At 44.4% G+C, this 24,530-nt stretch overlaps 1 protein-coding gene, 1 non-coding gene and 1 pseudogene across 4 annotated transcripts in view; 1 reads left to right on the top strand and 2 right to left on the bottom strand.

Moving 5' to 3' along the window:
- Positions 1-1,912: 1,912 nt before the first annotated feature.
- LOC142455759 (U7 small nuclear RNA) lies at positions 1,913-1,975 on the bottom strand. The gene has a single exon (XR_012785897.1). It is a non-coding gene; the product is annotated as a U7 small nuclear RNA (small nuclear RNA).
- Positions 1,976-19,219: 17,244 nt separating this feature from the next.
- On the bottom strand, positions 19,220-19,660 carry LOC142454631 (small ribosomal subunit protein uS8-like; annotated as a pseudogene).
- Positions 19,661-22,971: 3,311 nt separating this feature from the next.
- IGSF10 (immunoglobulin superfamily member 10) overlaps positions 22,972-24,530 on the top strand; it is a 34,743-nt gene continuing 33,184 nt past the window's right edge. Inside the window, exons 1-2 of one of the 3 annotated variants that reach the window (XM_075555941.1) lie at positions 22,972-23,052; positions 23,467-23,523. The gene's annotated coding sequence lies outside the window, so the exon portion shown is untranslated. Of the gene's footprint in view, positions 23,524-24,530 lie in introns of all 3 variants that reach the window. The other 2 variants (XM_075555940.1, XM_075555943.1) reach the window with 2 other exon arrangements.

Raw genomic sequence — 24,530 nt, 5'->3', positions numbered from 1 at the left:
ATATCAAATTAGTCAGCTGGCCTGCTTGTTATTAGTTCTGGGGAAGCGCCAATGGGGGAAAGAGTGGAAATTAGATTTGGGGAGTATTTGTCAAGCTCATACTTTGTATGTGTCACCTTCAGCGTTGCCATGGATAATGCAGAGTTCGTGTTTTCCAAATGCCACCATTTCTAAGTCACGGTTATTCATTGGTATTCCTGACAGATCATATTCCCAACCATAATAGCCCGGCTTCCGAAGATTCCCATCTAATTTTTACATGACTGAATCTGTGTTATTTTCACTTTACAATTATTTTTCTATGTTACACAAAAATATAGATAGGATTTGGCACTTCAAAGAGTACAGAAAACTTTTGCTTTCAATCCAAAATACTAAATTACTAAAGCGGTAAGTTTGGAGTGATGGACACTAAATTAATTATGCCCCAAATTTTGTTTAAAAGGGAAAAAACTGAAAATATTTATATAAATCTTACATTGTAATGAAAGCCATTTAATTTTCCACATACATTTCAACATATGTGTGGATGTTTTTATCCTTTATGATAGCCTGAGTGGTCAGACCAGGACAATGCTCACCTCACTCTGGCTGCACTAAGATTGCTCTCAATCCATTTCTCTCTATTCCTCTTAACGAGCATGGTATTGAAATACAAAAATTACTCAGCCCTTTCCAGAAGACTATTAAAAAACATGTGGAATATTTTACACTAAGATGTGGTTGTGATTTGATGGCACTGCCTCAGTGAAAATACAATTGTTAGACAAACCCATGCTGATTATCTTGCTTTGCCAGGGAATTCTGGCACATGTGTTGTACAGAGACACGACAGGATTTTTACCACTGAAGGACAAAAAAAGCTGTAGCTAAAGTAAGCTGAACTTTCAGCAGAACCACTGGACAAAAGATGAATGTCAGGATTTTCAAAATTGAGCCTTAATTATACTGTCAATGAATATCAGAAAATGTATTTAAATTCAAATTCTGATGATCTAATACCAAATTAACCAAAATGACTCAAATGGAAACCCTTAATCATGTTTACCTACGTGTTCATAAAAGCACGCCAAATTTTCATAAATACAGTACAATCAACAACACTAAGCAATCCGTAGGGACAAAAAATTCAAAGTTTTTGTTTGCTTTTATTAAAAAGCTGACTTAGTGATTTTTTAACATTGGGATTGCATACATATCACACATCATTCCATATTTCAAACACATCGAGCAGAATTGTGCCATTGTTACCAGAATCCATTTCCAGCCATTCTTTTTCTATATTTGTCCTCGATCATGCCCTACCAGGCCTCCTATACCCTCCTCACCATCAATTTGGATCACTTGTTGTTCCCTTTTCCCTGAGTTTGTTAACACTCACTTCCTTCCCCCCCCCCTCCCCCTCTCCCACGTTCCCCTGGAACCATAGGTCCTTTTGTTTTCTCCTCCAGATTGTTTATCCCACCTATCTTATCTAGATAGACCTGCAGAGGTAATAATATGCACAAAAAACAAGACAGAGCAAAATAAAGCGACAAAAGACAAAATAAGAAACGCTTTATAAATAGTTCAAGTTTGTTGTTTGTTGCCCTTTAGGAGTGTTTTTCAGTGGAATCTGATGGAGTGCCATGCCCTGTCCCTAAGTCTATTTTTGGTATTCCCTCAGGACTTCCTTGCTCTGCTCTTCTTGTTATTCTTTGTATGATCTTAGTGTTTTGCCTTGGTGTAGTGGGATCAGATCAAGCACAATTCCTTCACTGTGTCTCCAGTGTTGTCCCCCGAAGGGCTATGGGTCAGAGAATACTTTGGAGTACTGAAATTCTAGACTTACTCCAAGGAATGGTTTTATAGCTTCTTTGTGTGTGTGTGTGTGTGTGTGTGTGTGTGTGTGTGTGTGTGTGTGTGTGGGAGGGGAGGTAGTTTCCGGGAAAACCAGAAAACCTGCTAGACAAATTCTAAAAGAGCTGTTACACTGGTTTTATAACTTCTGAAATAAAAGTTTTACTCTGGAGAAACTGAGTTTATAGGTAGCTGACTTTAAAGCATCTAAATTAGAAACTTAACATAGTTCCTTACTTTACCTGTTTCATAAAGAATTTGTCAAATATGAGAAATAATTTAGATTTAGAAAATATGATATAATTAGTTGCATTTTCTTCTTTTTAAAAAGTCCCTAAATTTCATTAGTTATTGCAGTGTAGTGAATTACTTGAGGTGAGTCTGCTACACAGTCTTTGTAATTCCTATCAAATGACTGGGTAGGACTATGCAACTGTGAGGTGTTTGTAAGCCCTGCAAAGAGATCACATGACTTGCTAATAGTGTAAACAAGGGCACCCATGCAAAGTGGAATCATGCAAATAAGGCATATAGCACCCTAATGGGAGGACTGATCGGTTTCACCATTCCCTTAGGTTTAAAATGAGGCATCTGGAAAATGGAAAAGGGTGATCGCCATGTGCCCATCAGTAAACAAGAGCCATAAATGGAGCGTGTCATCCGGACTCTGAGGATCCTGCGCCGTGCTGAAACTCCTTTATCTAGGGACAGACAGCTGACAAGGGGAGGAGGCACGGCAGAGACAGCAAGCAGCACCAAGCATGTGAGACAGCGCAGTGATGGAGCAGTGGCCTTCTGTGGTAGTCACCTAATCTGGTGTCGATTGAAGGATTAAGAGTATAGGAGTGGAGTCTAGGTTGTCAATTTGTAGATGGCCAATGAGACTTCTGTGTGGGCACGGCCTTCTCCTGAGAATTCTGGGAAATCTGGTACTTCCTCTGACCTTGGAGGCAGAAGACACCTCTCTGTCTCTGCCACTCCCTGGGAGACATTGCAGAAGACAAGCCACATGGACGCAACCAGACCTCTGAAGCCAGAGAAGCCACAGAGAGACCCCTGCCAGCGCTGAGATGCTTCTACCACTAAAGACGTTCTATCCACTGGCCTGTGATCTTCTACATTTGGCATCATTGCATGTGTTTTGTGAGCCTGAAGAGGTCTTTATAGATTGCTGTAGGACATATGGGCTAATACCGGACTTATGACCTTGGACTGGACTGGGTTGGGATGTTTTCTCAATGTTCAATTCCTCTTGCATATAAACCTCTCCCTTATACACATATGTGTGTCTATGGATCTGTTTCTCTAGTCGACCAGACTAACTCACCTTCCCAGCCCACACAGCAACAAGATGAGTGCCTTTGGGCAAAAGGCTTACTTACTTTCATCCCTGGGTGTTTGTCTGGGAAGGAGCTAGGTTTGCTGACTCTAGGCGCTGGAGCTGAGTGACTTCCATGTGAGGAGACTGGATACCAGTAGGCCTTTTGGACATTTACCCGTAAAGCTAGAGAGTTTTGTAACATACCCATGCAGGACAGAGCCCACGGAGCCATGTGGCTGAGAGGCCAAGGTGGTTCTGATGCCAGGCCTCTCATCGGCATCAAAATGTCGGATAAGGCTGTAGTCACCTGAATCTGGACTGGCACCGGAGGATCTGCCTCCAAGATCAGCTTTGTGATACAGGCAAGTTCCTGTTTCAGTTTTGTGTCAGTCCAGGTTGACTAAAGAGACCAATCCAGAGATACTCATATATATATATGAGAGCTTTATATCAAAGAGCCATTATGTAATAATAAAACATCCCAGCCATGTCCAGATCAAGTCCATAAGTCTGAAATTAGCCCATATGTCCATTACTAGTCCATAATTCCTTTCTAGACTCACCCAACACATGCAATGATGCCGTATGCAGGAAGCTCACAGGCCAGTGGATAGAAAGTCTTGTGGATCCAGTGATGGTGGAAGCACCTCAACACTGGCATGGGTCTCCACGTGTCCACATGTCACCTCCAGCTCCAACCATATTTACATATTTAGAAATCTTAATCCTCAAACATATTTATAGAACCTAGACTAGGGGCCAATTCAACTGGGCTCAGACTCCGAATGGTAAATGTAATGAATGGGTGTTGTTAAGCTGCTACATTTGTGGTGATTTGTTAAAAAAATAATTTATTGTAGGCTCTTATAGCAATCCACACATCATTTTCATACATCAATTATATCAAGCACATTTGTACATATGTTGCCTTTGTTATTTTCAAAATATTTTCTTGCTGTTTTGAGTTCTTGGTATCAGCTCTTCCCCCCCTCCCTCTCTTCCCCAACCTCCCACCCTCTTGGACCCCTAATAAATTATAAATGATTATTTTCATATCTTACACTGCTGTCTCCCTTCACCCACGTTTCTGAAGCTGGATTTGTAAAGTAGAACTGGGGTCATGATAGGGGGGCACGGAGGTGGGGGTGGGGGTAGAGGTAGAGATGGAGTGGGGGTGGGGGTGGGGGAGAGGAAACACTGAAGAACTCCAGGAATGTCGTGTGTTCCCTCCATGCTCTTGTAGCAATTTTTACATACAGAATTGAAAATGTCTGAGTTACTATTATCATCATTATCAGAAATATCCTCAGTGACCGGCTTTCCTGGACAGAAATGTCTCACGGTTTTTTGTTTTGTGCTATCAAGTCAATTAGGAACAATTCAATCCATAGCTGTTCGATTCTATTCATAGCAACCAAGTCACTTCATAGCAAGGAGTGGAACTGCCTCTGGACCTTGCTAGTCTAGAATCTTCCTGGGAGCCATTTTTCAGGTCCTTTCGCACACCAAGCAGCGGCTGATCCAAACCACCAACTGCCTTGGCTTGTTTCCCCTCGTTTGGGAGGTCAGACGTCTGAAGCCAGGAATTCAGCTTGTGTTCGGACGGTTCTCTAGAAAAGTCAAACCAGCCAGAAGGGAAGAAGCGCATCCCCTTATAAAGGAGTCAGCAAGCCAACCCCCTGAGGAAAGTGTTCGGTTTCTGGAGTGGGTCAGACCTTGGTGCTTTGTTTCACGCGATGAAAGCATTCATGCCGAAGCTTCTTGTGTGATCCAAGGGTGTTGGGTTTTTTTGATGAAGGACATGACATGTTTCAGGTTTTACAGTCTCAAAGGAGTACAGGCTGGGAAGTGTGCCCAGCTGCATGGAAGCAGAACTGGGGTTCACAAGCAGACTCGAACAATCAAGTGGCAAAGAGCACCACATGTGCAGAACTGGGGGTGAGGGGAGATCCCGGGAAGCCAGAAGCCCAAGAACCCTAGAGGCTAAGAGCACGTCTCAACACAGGGATGTGGTAGTTAAATAATTTCACGTCAAATTGATATGTCAAAGTGGAGTCTAGTCTGTCAATCAGGTCATAGCCTGATGAAACCTCCTTGTGGGCGTGGTCTTCTCATAGGGAAGGTCCTGGGAATCTCCCCACCCACCCCCTCTTTCTCTGCCTTCACCTTTCTGCTGGCCAGCCAAACTGGTACCTACCAGAACCCTGGAGATACCTCCACCGCCATTGGAGTCATAGGACTTTGCACCCTCTGGCCTGTAATAATCCACATTCCGCATTATTGCTTGTGGCTGTACGAGTCTACAGGGGAACATATGGACTAATATCAGACTTATAGATTTGAGTTGGACTTGGCTGGGATGTTTTCTTGATGTATGATTGCTTCTTAATATAAATCTCCTTCTTGCACATATAGGCGTCTCACTGGATTTATTTCTCTAGTCCAGCTGTTCTCAACCTGTGGGTCATGACTCCTTTGGGGGGGTCCCACAACCCTTTCACAGGGTCGCCTGATGCATAATAGTAGCAAAATTACAGTTATAAAGTAGCAACAAAAATAATTTTTGGTTGGGGGGGTCACCACAACATGAGGAACTGTGTTAAAAGGTCGTGGCATTAGGAAGGTTGAGGACCACTGCTCTAGCTTGCCTAACACAAGGGGGGAGGAGGTTGTAAGAGGGAGTGGACTGAATATGCACACAGGCCTGACAAACGACCAATTGACCTTTGGGTTCTGGCTAGAAGACAGGTCATAGCATGAACTTTGGGTACACGTGAAACATTTGTAAAAGGGGAGGTACACTACAAAGACCTGGCAATAGGTTCATCCTCCAACCAAAGCAAAACTCACTGCCACAGAGTCAATGCCAACTCACAGCGACCCTGAAGGACAGGGTGGGTTGAACTGGACCTGTGAGTTTCTGAGACTGTAACTCTCTCTAGGAGTACAAAGCCCCGTTTTTGTTTTTATCCTGCAGAGCAGCTAGGAGTTTCGAACTGTTTACTTTCTGATCCCAGCCCAATCCGTAACCACTATGCTACCAGAGTTCAAGGTTCAGCATCAGCAGGATTAAAAAAATTAAGTCTGTCCTTTTCAGCAGCATTCCCTTAGACTAGCTGGGTTGTCCATTTCCAAGAGTCATGCTCGATGTAACTCTTAATAAATGGACTCGCTCTGTTGGAAACTTTTTTACTGTTTCTCCTCTGACTATTTTCTTGTAGAGCAGGGGCAAGAACCAGGAGAGGTGGGTCCTGGAGCCTCCACTTCCTTCTGTAACAAAACTATCCATTTGCAGTATTTCCATTGTATCAGCACTAGGAAATGAAGACTGTATGCAAGTTTCTACAGTGACTTGATTCATAAGTACCCCCATCTGGAGACGGCAAACATGCCCTTCAACTGGCAACCAAAGAAGCTCACTGTGCTACATCCATATAATAGATGATTCCCCCCCCCCCACCCCCGCCCCACAATACAAAGGAACAAATGACGGAAACTTTCAGTAATGTGGAGGACTCTCATATGCATTATGCTGGGTAAAAGACGTCAGACTCAAAATGTAAACAAATCTTCATTGAATTGACTTTTTTTGTGTTGGGTAAGTGGCCCTAAAGACATATTGGGTTATGATTTGGGCTTGTAACTTCAAGTTCAGCAGTTTGAAATCACTAGCCACTCCATGGGAAAAAGATGAGGCTTTCTACTCTAACAAAAAGTTAACATCTCAGAAACCCACCTGGGCAGTTCTACCCTGTCCGGAACAGAGTCAATATGAACTAACTCAATGTTTGGAGGGATTTTTGTTTGTTTTTATGTTAGGTGTGGTAGTTACATAATCTGGTGTCAATTTGGGACTTGAGAGGATTAAGAGTGAAGAGGTGGCATCTAGTCTGCCAATTGGGTTATAGCCAATGAGCCCTCTGTGTGGGCATGACCTTACCCTGAGGATTCTGGGAACTGCTGGATTTCCTCCTTGGAGGCGGGAGACACTTCTCTCCCTGCTCACTCCCTGAGACACGCTCTACTGACAAGACACATGGCACTATGCTGATAGACCCTGTGCCCTGGGAACTGGAGAAGCCACGTGGAGACCCCCTGCCAGTGCTGAGATGCTTCTACCGCCACTGGATCCACAAGACTTTGCAGCCACTGGCCTGTGATCTTCCTACATTGGGCATCATTGCATGTGTTTCATGAGCCTGAAGAGGATTTTATAGATTGGTATTGGACATATGGGCTAATATCAGACTATGGACTTGATCTGGCCTGGGCTGGAATCAACTACTCTTGTATATAAAGCTCTTTCCTATACATGAGAGTGTCCATGAAATTGTTTCTCTAGTCTACCTAGACTAACACATTAGGTCAAAGTCAAATATCTTTTTGTTCTTCCTTTGTCATGTTAAACTATTAAATTGATGTTGAACATCAGATGTTAAATGGAAAGGAAGGTGTCAGTGTCAGACATGTGTTAAACCAAGCTTCCATATTACTTACGTCTATTATGAGGAATGGTTGAGTCAACTTTTGTCACTTGTATTCCGCAGCCCTTCAACAGCGAGTAGGTATTGTTCCATAAACCAACGCAATAATAAACATGTGCCTACCTACATACAATTCTCAGTGGTTTGGGGTTGGGCTGCTCAGGGCAAGGCCAGCAGTTTGAAATCGCCAGCTGCTCTGCTGGGGAAAGATGGGGATTTCTGCTCCCATAACGAGTTAGTCTCTGAAACCCACAGGGCAGCTCTGCCCCATCCTATAGTCAGCAGTGACTCCATGACTGTGAGTTTGGAGGGCGTGGGTACATAGAAATGTATACACACACGACCTACACACATGGCCTTGTGGGTTTACATTTCTGTATTGTTAAGTGTGACAGACTGTTCTATTCAGTGGACTGTTGATTCCTCAAAGTGGACATGGCGCCCTCACAAAACCTAGCTCCTCTTGTCGAGTTGCCTGTAGAGGGTTAGACAAGCCACTGAGGCCAGTAATGAAGGGAGCGTGGAAGAAGAAGACATAAATCACACTCAATATTTATAGGCAAACAGGCTTTTTTCCAGACCATGAACCCACACCAACAGGCGTGTTTTCCATGTGCCCCGGTGTTGTTAGGAAGTGACATGTTTCTGAGCTACGTTTTCAGAGTCCTCAGATGCCAGTGAAAACTCTTGGTCCTAACAAGGAAATCTGTCTGTGCTTTCACTGTAGCGGAGGATAGAGCGTGTCTCTCTCACGCGTCTGACCACAGTGCCAGGCAGTACGTTGCTCTGTGATTAGTCAGGAGTTTCCCGTTTAGCCCTACTTGGGAGGGTGGGGGGTGCATGGAAGCCTGTTCAATGATTTAAAAGCATCACAGGCATCCAGGGAAGGCGACTGTGGTAAAGAATCTGTGTGAGTAGATGTTAGCGCAATCATTTCAAAGTGAGAGCAAACTTACATACTATTAAAGGGCAAGCATGTGTTGTTCTCAAATTGGATATTCATAGCCTGGGGGCCTGTTGTACAAGACAGAAGCGTGAGCTCTGTGAACTCTTTGAACTAAAACCCCGAGGGTTTCTGTAATCTGTAGTACTTGGTGTGGAAAAGCACAGCTGTGGTTCATCGTCAGGCTTACCTCTCCTGACTTTAATAAAGCTTAGCTCCCAAATAAGGCATATTAAGATGTACTAAAGAGTGTTTGCCTGAGAGTTTAGATGTCAGCAGGTTTTAAGGAATTAAAATTTATCTTCTTTAATATTTGATGAATCTTCTAATATGAAAGGCTTTCATTTTTGCTAACTCATTCAAAATGGTGCATGACTTTACTCTCGTTTTTCAATTTCTAAGGATGCCTCCTGGCCATGCTTTTATCTTTTAGTGGTTATGCATTAGGCTGCTTCTCGAAATGCCAGCTGTTCAAAACCACCAGCTGCTCTGAAGGAGAAAGATGGAAGCTGTCTACCCTCATTAAGAATGACAGTTTCTAGGGTTGCATGGAGGAGACGAGCCAGTCAGGGTGCAGTGTAGCAACGATGAAACATACAACTTTCCTCTAGTTCTTAAATGCTTCCTCACGCCCCCATTATCATGATCCCAATTCCACCTTACAAATCCGGCTAGACAAGAGGATGTACACTGGTGCAGATAGGAACTGGAAGCACAGGGAATCCAGGACAGATGATCCTTTCAGGACCAGTGCTGAGAGTGGCAATACTGGGAAGGTGGAGGGAAGGTGGGGTAGAAAGGGGGAACCAATTACAAGAATTTGTATATAACCTCCTCCCTGGGGGGCGGACAACAGAGAAGTAGGTGAAGGGAGACATCAGACAGTGTAAGACATGACAAAATAATAATAATTTATAAATGATCAAGGTTCATGAGGGAGGGGGAGCTGAGAGGGAGGGGAAAATGAGGAGCTGATACCAAGGGCTCAAGTAGAAAGCAAATGTTTGAGAATGAGGGCAGCAAATGTACAATGTGCTTGACACAATGGATGGATGGATGGATGGATGGATGGATGGATGGATGGATGGATTGTGATAAGAGTTGTATGAGCCCCCAATGAAATGATCATAAAACGAAGAAGAATGACAGCTTCAGAAACCCACAGGGTCAGCCAGTCCGACCCGTCCTATAAGGCTGCTGTGAGTCAGAATCAACTCAGTGGCAGGAAGATTTCCCCCCTTTCCTTCTTTTCCAATGTAAAAGGATTTATTCTTCTAGGACACTGGCATTTCACTTAGCCTTCCCAGATGGTCAGAAGTTCATTCTTTCTTTCTTCAGTACACAGAACTCCAAGAAATGAAGAGGCAGTTGCTGGTGGACTGCAGAGATTTTGTTGGCTGCCAGGTTCGGCATCCTGGGGTATCAGAGGAGAACTTGACAAGGCTGGGACGAGTTGCCATCGTGTCCAAGGGTCTGTCCCCATCGTGTCCAAGGGTCTGTCCAGAAAGTGACTTTCAACTATTGAAGAAAAATTGCTGGAGCCCTGTTCAGTGATTTCGATGTGAAAAACAAACAAACAAACAGAAGTAAATGCTCTCAGATCAAAATGCCTTTTCACATTTGAAATTAGGGCAAAGTTTACTGTGTGGCCCAGTGCTGGGGTCCGGCTCATGACTTCATGACACAAGTACGCGGTGGGAGTGTTTAGCTTTCTGGTAGGAGTAGACAAACAAAGATACGTGCCAAATTCAGTTGCTTTACTAGCCAACAGAGTGTTTTCCACATTTTTAGGAGGTTGAAATTAAAAAAAAAACCAAATCCTATGTTTTCTGTGTTTTGGTATATGAAACCCAGGATTGATGACCCTCTGGGGTCAGCAAGTAGAATAAGAGTTTCACCTGGGTGGGGTGTAAAAGGGAGACGATGTTAAGGAGTCCAGGAAGGAAAAGGATTTTGGAAACTGATTGTGGTAGCAACTGCACAGTCAATCTACTTGACATGATTGATTTATAGAATAAGATGATAGATATATTAACTCAATTAATAATAATTTTTAAGGTTCCTAGACCCAGCTCTGTGATATGCTGAAAAACAATAGTTTTCTATTTAGATATTTTGTTTAAGAAATTAAAATTTTGTCGCAAGATTCTTTTTTTTTTAACTTGCTCTTGTATACCTATCTTAAGGGTCCTGGATAAATATGTACAATGTTAACAGAAACAAATATTAATATTTTGTGATAAAGTAGATATATATATAACCCAAATTCTGGTGGTTACAAATGAAGTTTTGTTGGATCACAGTTACACTCATTTGTTTACATATCTCTGTGGCAGTTTTTGTAAAGTGATGCTTGTGATAGAGAACACATTTCCTAAGAAGCTCGAAAGATTCACAATCAGGCTCATTTCAGTAAAGTTTGCCCACCCCTGTTCTGAAACGACAAACTCTCCTCCATCTGGTTCCTGCCTCTTCTCAGAAAGCACTCAACAAAACCTTTATTGTAGAAGATGGCGAAAAATGCACGTTTTCTCTATGACCGGTGGCCTTCGGAATCCTTTTAATTGGCTTTTTCTACAGAGGGTTTTGTTCTCTTTCATCTTTTTCTTAGTAGGTATTTTATGTTTTACAGTTACCTTCTCAACACACTGCCACAGAGTCAATTTTGACTCATAGCGACCCTGTAGGACATGGTACAGCGGACAGCTGAGTTTTCAAGGTTGTCAGCCTTAATGGGAACAGAAAACCTCATTTTTCTGTGTTGGGCAGCTAGGGGGATCCAACGGCTGCCCTACATATAATCCACCAAGCCGTGGCGGCTCCTTACTGGCAGTGACCTAACAATGAAGTACACAACGAAAGCCTCTATATTTTCCATGGATTACGATCAATATGAAAAGAGATCCTAAAACCCAGATGGTCTGACCCAACGAAACTCCTTCTCTTATTCTACCTGGACTTAATTCTGTAGCTTATGTAACAGTGTAGCCATAGATGAGCACCTCTCTCTATGTAACAGTGAAGCCATAGATGAGCACCTCTCTCTATGTAACAGTGTAGCCATAGATGAGCATCTCTCTCTATGTAACAGTGTAGCCATAGATGAGCACCTCTCTCTATGTGCCTGTGTGTGGGCCCAAAATGCTCATTGCCTTCACAACCATTCTGGCTCATTGTGACTCTATAGGACACCGGAGAACCTCCCCTGTGAGTTTCTGAAACCATAAATCTATGGGATTAGCACTCCTCCTCTTTCTCCCATGGAACTGCCGCTAGTGGTTTTGTTTTTTAACAATTGATTAGGGGCTCATACAACTCATCACAGTTCATACATATACATACATCAATTGTATAAAGCACATCTGTACAGTCTTTGCCCTAATCATTTTTTCTCCTCTTTTCTTTTTTTACATTTTATTAGGGACTCATACAACTCTTATCACAATCCATACATATACATACATCAATTATATAAAGCACATCCATACATTCCCTGCCCCAATCATTCTCAAAGCATTTGCTTTCCACTTAAGTCCTTTGCATCAGGTCCTCTTTATGCAATATCCTGGCGTGGAGTAGGGAACCAGTGGAGAGGTCTGGGAGGCTGGCCCCAGCACCATAAATTAAGTGGATTCCTGCCCCTCCCCCAAAAAGAATTTGTTCCAAAGGACGACATTGACTCTGCAGCTCCGGGAGAGGGACATATCTGATCAGAGCACACGGGAGCAGATGAAGGGGTAGGAGGAGAGAGTGGAGCACAGCCTGGCCCACCAGGCCATGAGGATGATGTTCCTGAGTAGAGCAGCCAGTCCACAGAGAGAACAACATGGCTGGCCCCACTATGAGAAATGATGCCAATCAGTGACTAAGGACGATACAGGGGACTGCACCGGAGACACAGTGTGGGAATTGTACCTGACCTGATCCCACCACACCGAGGCAAATCACTGGGGGAGTGCAGCGGAACAGCAAGGGAATGGAGTGGCAAGGTCCCCAGGGAATGCTGAAAGTGGACTTTGGGGCCAGGGCGTGGTGCCCCAACAGACTGGACTGGACAACGCTCCTAAGGGCCAGCAAACAATCCCTGAACTAACTACAAGCTTTTCTCTTGTGAACTGTTTTGTTCTGTTCTTTGTCAGTGGTTTGTTTTTGTGGTTTTGTTGTCTGGTTGTATACTGTTGCTTTGTTTTCCTCTGTCTTGTTTTCGTGCATGTTAGTGTCTCCACAGGTCTGTCTGAATAGGACAGGCTGGATGAACTATCTGGAGGAAAAACAACGGGACCGACAGTTCCGGGGGGACTTGGGGTGGGGGAGTGGGGGGGTAAGGAAGTGGTGTTAACAAACACAGGGACAAGGGAAAAACATGGGACCCCAAATGGTAGAGAGGGGGGAGTGGCAGGCCTGGTAGAAATGATCAAGGGTAAGGTTGCTTAGAGAAGAGGTATACTCTAGCCCAGGTGGCGACGAAGCATGGTAGTAGGGCAGGAGGAAAGTCAAGGGAGATGGAGGAAAGAGCTAGGAGTCAAAGGGCATTTATGGCGGTCTAGACAAAGACATGTACATGCAAATATATATAGGAGGATGGGGAAATAGATCTATGTGTCTATATTTGTAGGTTACGTATTTAGGTGGCGGAAGGACCTTGGGCCTCTACTCAAACACTCCCTCAATGCATGAATACTTTCTTTTATTAAATTGGAACTCTATGATGCTCACTCTCCCAACACAACTGCTGGAGCCAAAGTGGGTGAATAAGTAAATGTGGTGAAGAAAGCTGATGGTGCCCGGCTATCAAAAGAGATAGTGACTGGGGTCTTAAAGGTCGCTAGTGGTTTTGAATAGCTAACCTTGCAATATGCAGCCCAATGCATAACCCATTACACCACCAGGGTTGTGTGTGCACGCGTGTGTGTAAAATCAAGCCCACTGCTGTTGAGTTGGTTTCCACTAATAGTGACCCTCTAGGACAGAGTCGAATTTTCCCTGGGCTTAGAACTCCATGCTTAACCTACTAAATACAGAGAGGCAGTTCTGACCCTTAGTGACCTTATGCACAACAGAGCAAAACACAGATCAGTCCTGCACCCTCCTCACGATTGTTCATATGCTTGAGCCCAGTTTTGCAGCCTCTGTGTCAGTTTCCTCGAGGAATTTTCCTCCGCCCCTCTACCAAGCATGACATTCTCCTGACAACGTGCTCAAAATATGTAAGACAAAGTCTGACCATCCTGGCCTCTAAGGAGTATTCTGGCCATACTTCTTCCAAGACAGATGTGCTTGTTCTCTTGGGACTTTCAATATTCTTCTCTAGCATCACAATTTAAATGCAGCAACTCTTCTAGGGCCTTCTTAGCACAGTGTACAACTTTCACATGCATGTGAGGAAAATGAAAATACCATAGCTCGGGGCAGGCGCACCTCAGTCCTCAAAGAAACATCCTTTACTCGTGGGACACCTCTTCCATCTCTTGACTACTGCTTCCATGAATATTTATTGTGCGTCCTTGACGACTTTGATCTTTCCTCCATTTTCAATGAAGTTACCTATTGGTCCAGTGGTGAGGGTTTGGGTCTTCTCTCATTGAGTTGCCATCCGCACTGAAGGCTGCCATCCTTGATCGCCATCAGTCAGTGCTCAAGTCCTCCTTGCTTTCAGCAAGCAATGCTGTGCCCTCTGCACATCAAAGGTTGTTAATTATATGTGATCTCACATATAATCAAGCTTCTCCCGTGATTTGCCGTGAGTGCAGATGGAATAAGTATGGTGGGAGGGAACAACCCTGATGCACATCTTTCCTGGTTTTTAACCATGCAGTATCCCCTTGTTCTGTTCACACAGCTGCCTCTTGGTCCATGTTCAGGTTCCGCATGAGCACAATCAAGTGTTCTGGGTTCCCATGCTTCTCAAGTCTACCTATAGTTTGTGATGATCCACACAGTCAAATGCCTTGGCTCAGTCAATAAAGCACAAGTAAACATCTTTCTGGTATTCTCTGCTTTGAGTCAAGCCATCAGCAGTGATAGCCCTTGTATCAAGTCCTCTTCTGAATGCAGCCTGAATCTCTGGACGCTCCCTGTCAATACACTGCTGCAACCGATGTTGGATGATGTTCATCAAAACTTTACTTACTACTTTAGCCACTCTGTGATCGAGGACGAGTTTCATAGTCTCTCCTGACATCCCTCTTTTTTTGATCTTTTCTTTCTTTCTTTCTTTCTTATCATTTGAATGACATTTTGCTTTCTTCAAGAACACTGTCCTTGATGTCCTTCCATAGCTCATCAGGTCTTCAGTCAGTGTTCAATGTGTCAAATCTGTTCTTGAAATACAGATGGGCCACACTCAAGGTTCTATTTGGATTCTTATGGACTTTAAAATGTTTTCTTCTGTTTCAAACTGATAGTCTGTTCCACAGTCAGCCCCTGACCTGACTGTAGCCACTGATATTGAGCTTCTCTGTCATGTCTTCCCACAGGTGTAGCTAATTTGATTTCTGTTAGTCCATTTGTCAGCGTGTATAGTCGCTGTTTGTGTGTTGAAACAAGTTATTTACTATGAACAATTCACTGGTCTTGCCAAATTCTATCATGCAAGATCGAGCTTTGTTTAGTCACCAAGGCTATATTTTCCAACTGCCGTTCCTTCAGCTGTGTTCAGCTTTAGCATTCCAATCATCATGAACTCTCAGTGCGTTTTGATAGGATGTTAGATCCTTTTCAGACAGAAGACTTGATAGCATTCTTCCATTTCTTCACCACTAGCATTTGTGGTTAGTGCATAAATTTGAATAATAATATTTGCATTGATTGGATTTCCTTGAAGGGGATGATATAATCCAATCACAGACAGCATGGTACTGTAATATAGATCTTAAAAAATTCTTCTTTGAAAATTAGTCTAAAGCCTTTCTTCTTGATTGTGTCACTGTTGGCATAGTAAATCAGATGATTTTCCGATTCAAAATGATCAATCCCAGTCCATTTGAGCCCACTGACACCTAGGATATCGATGTCCATGTATTCCGCTTCATTTTTATGACTTCCAATTACATACACAAACCTATATGTTCACATATACAACCTACATAGATTTCTGTGTGACTGTACATATACACATACATATATACTCACACCCTCCAGCCACTCTGTGGGAGAAAGATGGGGTACTCTACTTCCATAAAGATTTGCAATCTCTGAAACCCATAGGGGAAGTTCTACTCTGTCCTGTAGAGTTACTATGAGGTGGAATCAAATAGATGGTGGTGATCACACTCACACACACACACACACACACACACACACACACAAGGGCTTCAGAAATGTTCATTGAAAAATGGAATTTAAAGAAAATTTAATTTTTCAATGAACTTATGGAAGCCCCTTTGCATATAAACATGGTTTGAGGTGTGGCTGAGTTAACGCCGTGAGTGACAACACATGACGGAGAAGAACTGCCCCATGGAGGCTTCTTGGCGGTATTTTAAGAAGCGGGGGGGGGGGGGGGGGCTTAGGGTTTGCTCAGATGGAGCTGCTGAGCAGGCTTCAAGCCACCAGCCTGTGGTTAGCAGTGGAGTGCTTACCCGTTTGCCTCGTCAGCGTGCCTTCCGTGGATTTAGGTTTGTAGATAGATAGATATTCATTCTGAATCCAATTCAGGAGTATGTAAGCCTTTCATAAGGCAATTGGCCTTGTTACTTAGTTTTCTGATGATCAGAGAGATTGGGGAAGAAAATCACTCTAGAGAATCACAGACTGACAGTATCCGTGATGAGAAAGGTCCTAATCACATAGAGGATTAAGCCAAGGAAAGAAACTGCACAACAAAGGGGAAGGATCAGAACGTAAGCAGTGTTGTTGTTGTTGGCCTTAATGGAAGACCCATAACAAACAAACAAACAAACAAAAACCATAGTGTTGAGAATGAGCCTCCTTCCCCAACCTGAGCAGTGAAATACTCTGCAAGGTGTGTTTCCTTCTATGTGAACCTGGGCCTGTGGAAAGAGGCCCCGTCAGGGATAGAAGCACACCTTCCTTCCAGACACGATTGTTAACTTGCAAAACAAAGTGGTTAAAGATACATATTGTCAGATAATGAGATCATTGGTAAGTGAGAAGGAGCTATATCCCCTTCTCTGCATTCTTTCTCCTAAGAGCACTGTGACTTAATCCACTAGGCTGTACCATCCTAAAAGGAGTGGCCAGGCTTTTAGTTCTCTTTCATGACTGGTGGTGCTGCGGGAGAAGTGTTGAACTGCTAACCACAAAGTTAGTGGTTCAAACCCACCAGCTGACCTTGAGAATTTGCTGATTGTTATTGTTTAGGGAAAGATTTTGTTTGCCAACCAGAAATGGCCCCTGCTTGGTGAGCCCAGAAATTCCATCGCTGGCTATCAGTCTTTGGGAAAGAGAAAGTAGCTGAACAGGGAGTTAGAAAGGGGGGTGGTGGTCCTCGGATCCCCCTCCCTGAATATGTGGGAGTTCTCAAACGCTCAGAGAAACAGACAGGTACATGACACTCCTTCATGAAAAGGGGTGGGATAAGACTAGAGAGGGGTTGGATGCAAGTGCATATCACTTGCAAGGGCCATGTAATCTTGATTTCACCATGCAGACCTACAAGAGGGGTCCGGGGTTTCTGTTCAGGGAAACCGAGAAGTTCTTCTGGGGGATTAACAAATCAGTTCCCTTGGCTGGAAGGCCCTGTGCATGTGTGTACGCCCAAACTACTAGGATCTGGTTCAGAGTATGGCTGCTGGTATCTAAAGGGGACTTAGCTACTGCAGTAAAGAATTAGAAGAATAGTGTAACACTAATCCACAGATATGGTGGTTTCATCAGAGATTTAAATAAAAATGGAGTAATACAAAGTAAATTATTTTTTAAAGGATAATTTGAATCCACTCAGAGATGCCTTGAGAATCCCTGGTGGCAGAGTGGTGATGCGTTGGGCTGCTATTCACAAGGCCAGCAGTTAGAAACCAACAGCGGCTCCATAGGACAAAGACGGGGCTTTCCACTTCCAGGAACAGTTGCAGTCTTGGACGCTCACAGGGGCAGTTCTACCCTGTGCTATCGGATCACTGGGAGTCAGCATCAACTCTTGGCAGTGAGTTTGGTTTGGGTTGAGAGGTGCCTAAACCGAAGAAAGATCTGTCAATCTGCTTCTTAAAGGTCACATCCTGGAAATGCTGGGACGGAGCACAGTTCTATTCTGATACACATGAGTTGGCATTGACCTAGAGGGCAGCTAGTTAAGCTACGTGTTGGTGGGCAATCGGTGGTCCCAAGTCATGGATGTAATATTCACATTTTACATATTTCTTAACAACCTTAGCTGAAGTCAGAGCCAGACATGGAAGGGATTGGTAAGCAATCAGAAATGTCTAAGAACAAATGTCATTAGCCGGTGTGGTTCATGAAAGGACAGCCCAGTAGTACTTATGCGAATATGCTGACAGATGTTTCCAAAGGGCAGGCGGAAGCAGAAGCCAGAGGGGTCAAGGAGTCTGGAGCTTAAGAGCAGGGCCTTTTAAGAATCCGTTTTGTTTTGTATTCTGGCTCAGAGTCATTTCACATTCTTGATTCCTTACCTAACCAAAAAACGCACACACAACAGAGTGTAATCTTAGTACCTCCATCCGACAGTATTTGTAAGACTTTTCAATCCATAGAAAGCCATCACATCATCATGCAAAAAAAAAAAACAACAAACGATATAAGTGTGTGTATGTATGTGTATATGTATATGTATATGTATATATATACCATATTAAATGAAGGGGGAAGTGCAGAGTGGAGACCCAAGGCCCAAGTGTCGGCCAATGGAGATCCCCTCATAGAGGGGTTTAGGAGAGGAGATGGGTTAATTAGGGTGCGAGGTAGTACCGATGAAGAACATAGCTTTCCCCCAGATCCTGGATGCTTCCTCCCCCCAACTACCATGATCCGAATTCTACCTTGCAGGGCTGGATAGGACAGAGGCTGTACACTGGTACATATGAGGGCTGGAGGTACAGGGAATCCAGGGTGGATGATACCTTCAGGACCAAGGGTGTGAGGGACGATGCTGGGAGAGTGGAGGGTGAGTGGGTTGGAAAGGGGGAACTGATTACAAGGATCCACATGTGACCTCTTCCCTGGGAGAGGGACAGCAGAGAAGGGGGGAAGGGAGACTCCGGATAGGGCAAGAGATGACAAAATAACGATGTATAAATTACCAAGGGCACATGAGGGAGGGGGGAAAGGGGAGGGAGGGGAAAAAAAGAGGACCTGATGCGAGGGGCTTAAGTGGAGAGCAAATGCCTTGAGAATGATTGGGGCAGGGAATGTATGGATGTGCTTTATACAACTGATGTATGTATATGTATGGATGGTGATAAGAGTTGTATGAGTCCCTAATAAAATGTAAAAAAAGAAAAGAGGAAAAAAATTATTAGGGCAAAGACTGTACAGATGTGCTTTATACAATTGATGTATGTATATGTATGAACTGTGATAAGAATTGTATGAGCCCCAATAAATTGTTAAAAAAATAAATAAATAAAAAATAAAAAGAAAGCCATCACATCGATACATATGTACTCGAACATAAAACAACGATTGGTACTCAGGCTGCTACGAGTCAGCATCAATTCAATGGCCATAAGGTTTTTGTTTTTCCCAATTCCGTGTTTTGTTTCCCCAGAAAAATAAGCCAAGGATTTTCCCTCCCGTGTGTTTCTACCCAGCTTCCTTGTGGCCCATGATACCGGCGGCGGTCCTCAGCACCATGAATCCAAACTGGTGGGTCGGGAGCAGGTTGTTCTGCCACTCTTCTCGATCTTTGAGCTGCACCCCAAATCCTGGGCTGGTCACTCCACACTTGGTTAATCTGCCCATGAGGTTCACTACAATTTCCCCAGCTCAGTGATCGTCGATGATTTCACATTCACCAAGGCAGCCAGGCTTCATCGTCTGAGCCAGAAACCGGACAATGACTTTGGAGCATGGCCTGATCAGAACTTGGCGCTTGCCTGTCTTCTCGGCATGACTGATGTTCTTGAGAGCGTCGGCCAGGACGTGCATGCGTGCCATGATGGCGGCGCGGAAAGAGAGCGGCCCTGAGTTTTATTGCTGTTGTTGTTGCCAGACACTAAAAGTTCAATTAGAAGTAGTCTCAATATGCCTTTCAAATGTCTACCTCTGGCAAATAAAATAAAAAGTAGAACGTAGGCAGAGAACTTTCACACTAAGCAGTTGTTGAAATTCTTCTCACAAGAAGCCTTCCAATAAGCAAAAATGCAAGTCTGGATAGAGCAGAGGATGTACAATGGTGCAGATAGGAGCTGGAGGGACAGGGAATCCAGGGTGGATGATACCTTCAGCACCAGGGGTGTGAGTGGTGATACTGGGAGGGTAGAGGGAGAGTGGGTTGGAAAGAGGGAACCGATTACAAGGATCTACATGTGACCTCCTCCCTGGGGGATGGACAACAGAAAAGGGGGTGAAGAGAGACGTCCGACAGGGCAAGATATGACAAAATAATAATTTATAAATTATCAAGGGCTCATGGGGGAGGGGTTAGCGGGGAGGGAGGGGGAAAAAAAGAGGACCAGATGCCATGGGCTTAAGTGGAGAGCAAATGTTTTGAAAACGATGAGAGCAATGAATGTACAGATGTGCTTTACACAATTGATGTATGTATGGATTGTGATAAGAGTTGTATGAGCCCCTAATAAAACGTTTAAAAACAAAACAAAACCAAAAAATAAGCAAAAATGTCGTGTGATTTCTCTTTGAAACGGAGAGCGAGAAAATGAGCCTGGGAATTATCTTGGCATAACAAATGGTGTAACATGATAACGGCGGCAACTTTCTGTGGTCCTGCTGGTTGCGGGTTTAGAATTGCAGACCCTGGGTGGAAATTGATGAGAGACTACAAAGCCACGAAGTTGACAAGAGAATGACAAACAGTGGATACCAGAGCCCCACAAAGACGCCATGTTTCCAAAACCAGTGTGTTGTTTGGAAATCAAATACACATTTTGAGCTTATCGGGCCAGCTTTGCAATGCTGAGACCACACTCCTATCCTACAAAACCTGTAGAATTGCTTCTGAGCCCCATTCTGTAAGTATATGGTGGTGACCAATTTCCTTACTGCCATGAATCGCTTGAGTGCTCAGTTGCTGAATAGGAGGCACTCCTGGTGTTTGGTTAACTGGAGCAGCCCCCACTCTGTGGTTCGATGTTCTTGGCGGTGGAGCCAGACTGCCTGGGTTTGGGGTCAGCTCTGACTTCTTTACGTACGAGGGCATGACCTGGGTCTCACCTATGACATGAACATGAAATCTCACTCCTTCCAGATTGTTTTTGGTACTGTGGTAAAGTTGCAACGAGCTAAAACTTGTAAAGGGTTTATAATAATACTCATCACAGGGTAAACTCTCAATAAACAAGCCGCTGCCATCACGAGATGTATTTCTCTGAACTGAAGCAATTCTCAGACTTCAGCTCCTTCGGAATTCCTAGAAGGCTATGTAAAACACAGATCTGTAAGCCTACCCCTAGAGTTCCCAAGTCAGCAAGTATAAGGTACAGTCTGAGAGTCTGAGTTTTTAACAAGTTCCCAGGGAACCCCAGTGTGCAAATCCTTAAGTACTTGACTGATAACCCAAAAGCTAGTGGTTCAAACCTACTCAGTAGCTCTGTGGGAGAAAGATCTAGCCCCTGCTGCCATAAAGTTATAGCGCTAAATGAATGAATGAATGAATGAATAAACAAGTAATTAAATAAAAAAGAAACTACATAAACAAGTAACTACATAAAAGAACCTCTGAGGCACCTGTGCTTTATCACATGGGTCCATCATGAGCTAGAGTTAAAGGAAGGGCATTCAACAAGTCCCCAACTGCAGCTAATGCTGTTGGCCTTGGATCACGTTTTGAGAACCATTGCCTTAAGCTGTTAAATATATCGATAGCACCACCCAAACTCTTGCAGGTGAGTTGATTTTGTTGTACGGAGCTTCTAGAGCAGATGGGGCAGGCCATTCTTGGTCAGACACAGTCTACTTTAAGTAGACTGTGCCAGGCCTTTCCTCTTAGGCTCTGCTGGTTATTAGTGGTGCAGGGAACTTGAAGGGTGGACCTAGAGGGAGTAAATCGAAGTAAGTTTTGTTATGCTAATACAGTGTTTGTGAATCAAAATGCTGAATGCCCAGTCTAAAATGCCAGGAACCTTTAAATATTGTCCAAAATGGCAAGAAGCACAGCTCTGCCTCTAGAGCAGTGGTTCTCAACCTTCCTTACGTCGCGACCCTTTCATACAGTTCCTCATGTTGTGGTGACCCCAGACACAAAATCATATTCTTTGCTACTTCATCACTGTCATTTTTCTACTGTGATGAATCATCATGTAAATATCTGATATGTGGATATATTATCACTGCTACAAATGGAACATCATGAAAGCATAGTGATTCATCACAAAACAATTTGTAAGTCTATATTGTGAAATATTTATTTCTAATGATAAATCAATGAAATGTTGTCTTTAAGTGTGGGGTAGCATAGGTCACAGTCTTCACACCAGGGACTCCAAGGTGGGCCTATCTGCATGTGGGCGGACCGCCTGGAGACGGATAGAGGAGCAGTTTCTCGATTTCTAAGACCATCAGAAATTTGTGGGGTTTTGATGGTCCTAGTTGACCCCTGTGAAAAGGTCGTTCGACCCTCAAAGGAGAACCGCTGATCTAGAAGGTGAAGGGTGGACAGGAGAGAGGTGAATGCGAACTAAGGAAGAAGAGTAGTGTTTACATCTGGCTCTCTGAAAATCCCTTTAGAATGAAACAAGGGCTCCTCAAATCGGCCGAGGAGGGCAATTCAAGTCGCAGTTGATCCAAACTCCTCTCCGTTAACTTTCGGTCGTCACACTTGAAATTCAAGGAGCCTCATCATCTCGTGATGAGGGAGTTTCCAGAATAAACTCTTCCACCCAAAGCCCACCTGTCAACAGATAGAGGAGCCCACTCAAGAAATGAACAAGCCGCCACGGAACCTGCCCGTGCCCAGCCTGACCAGTCATCCCCGCGGCAATCCCTGAGGCATTAGGGAATGAGACTGGAGTTAGACGACCACAGAGTCACAGGCAAAGATCAAAGGGAGTTGGGGCTGTTTGTTATCCCTGCGTTCGTTCGGGGCTGGGTCGAAACAAGGCAGCATATGTCCTCCAGCCCCGGGCTCTACCTCCAGGGCCCTGGCGCCCAAGCCCTGCGGCTGAGCCAGCCAGGGATGCTGCGGGCGGCGCGCGCCTATTGGCCCGCAGCCTCGGCCAATCCTCTCCTGGGAAGCGTGCCCAGCGGCTGGGGAACCGCGTGGGAACCAGGGAGTCCCGCCGCGGCCGGCCGGCAGGGAGGGAGGGAGGGCAGGGCAAGCACAGTGACCGAGAGGCCACCAGCCTTCAAGATAGCCGGTCATCCAGCGCCAGGCAAGGAACACACACCGAGCAGAGGGGAAATCAGCGGGCGCCGACCGGCTGGGGCTGGAGCAGATACGGACAATTGGAAAACACCCCTCCCTGGGATGGTGGGGTACAATACCATTGTATTTAACCAACAAGTTTCTGGAGAACTACAGCGCAGTGTGTCGGAGGGCTGGGGGCGGGGTAGAGAGGGGAGAAAGCCTCTCCGTTTTGTTTTTTGGTTCCTAGAGCTACTGCCAGGGAAGTAAACAGTTGATTCCATGGGCACGCCTCCAGCTATCATTGAGGACTATCTCACCCTGAACGTCAACCTCCCCCCCAAAACAAACTAACTAAGCCATTGACTCATTTTGGGGGGAGCTGAGAATTTTGACTCAATTTTGCATCAAGTGAGAATATAATTTTCCATTTTCTGCGAAGATTTTCTGTCTCTTCCTACTGGACAAGAAGAATCAGGACCAGGAAAGAAGTGCTCAGGTAAGGCCAGTTTGTATCTATTTTGCTCTATCCGTTAAGGAGGGTGTGAGTCCACTCTTCGGCTATCCTTTTGCATGTTTGCTTCTATGCTGGGAGACTTAGAGCCCCTGGGGTCTAGCTAAAAATACATATATCTTCACCTCTTCTTGCGATTTCTCTTATCTACTAAGTGGAAGTGCTGTTCCCGGTCATGTAAACCTCACTGAACTGCTTGTAACCAAGTGGCAGCCATGACAACGTGGCTGTGTGAGGGGTTCTTTATTAAACTTTTATCTGAGGTCACTTTCCTAGAAGTCGTAAGTTCGTTAGTGTGAGATCCATATGCAGATCATGCCGTGGGGTTTCCAGCTCAGTGTGTAGTTACTCTGGTGACTGCTGGTAGAATCTCCAAGAAACACTTCTTTCTAAGTTGTGTTGGGATTGCGAAAATATGTCTCCTGAGAGAAATCAAACTGCACTTTGATTCCAACCCTCACACGATCTGAACCACAGCGAGAATCAGGTGGGGTTATCTCACATGTGGGTAACAGATAGCATTTTGCTGACAGCATATTTCTTGCCTGGTGATGCTCCCCCACCCCGGTGGGAGACTTCAGGGGGAGGCAGAGCAAAGGCAGAAGGCACCAAGCCTGCAAGGGGCCCACGTGGCTTTGATGGGGGTGGGGGGAGGCAGGGCCAAGGCTCCAGTCCGCTCAGCCTGTTAGTTATTATTGCTATTGCTTGTGGTTCCTCTTTGGCAGTGAGGTGTCTAACGTGTCCTTTTTCAGCAAACATCTGAGGATGCATTAGAAGCAGATTGAGCTGCCCTTCTAGTAAATGTTTTTGAAGCATGTGGAATAAAATGGGAGCCCTCCATTAAATGAGAAAAGGATGTTATTAAATTCATTATTGTCATAGATAGATCACACATACCTCAAAGGCTGGAAGGAATACAGGAAAATGTCAATGTTGATTCCGAGTGGTGACATTGTGAATACGTTTTATTGTCCTTTTTCTACTTACATTAT

Source organism: Tenrec ecaudatus, chromosome 8 (assembly GCF_050624435.1).
Source record: "Tenrec ecaudatus isolate mTenEca1 chromosome 8, mTenEca1.hap1, whole genome shotgun sequence".
Lineage (NCBI taxonomy): Eukaryota > Metazoa > Chordata > Mammalia > Afrosoricida > Tenrecidae > Tenrec > Tenrec ecaudatus.
This window is presented reverse-complemented; position numbering and strand designations above follow the sequence as displayed.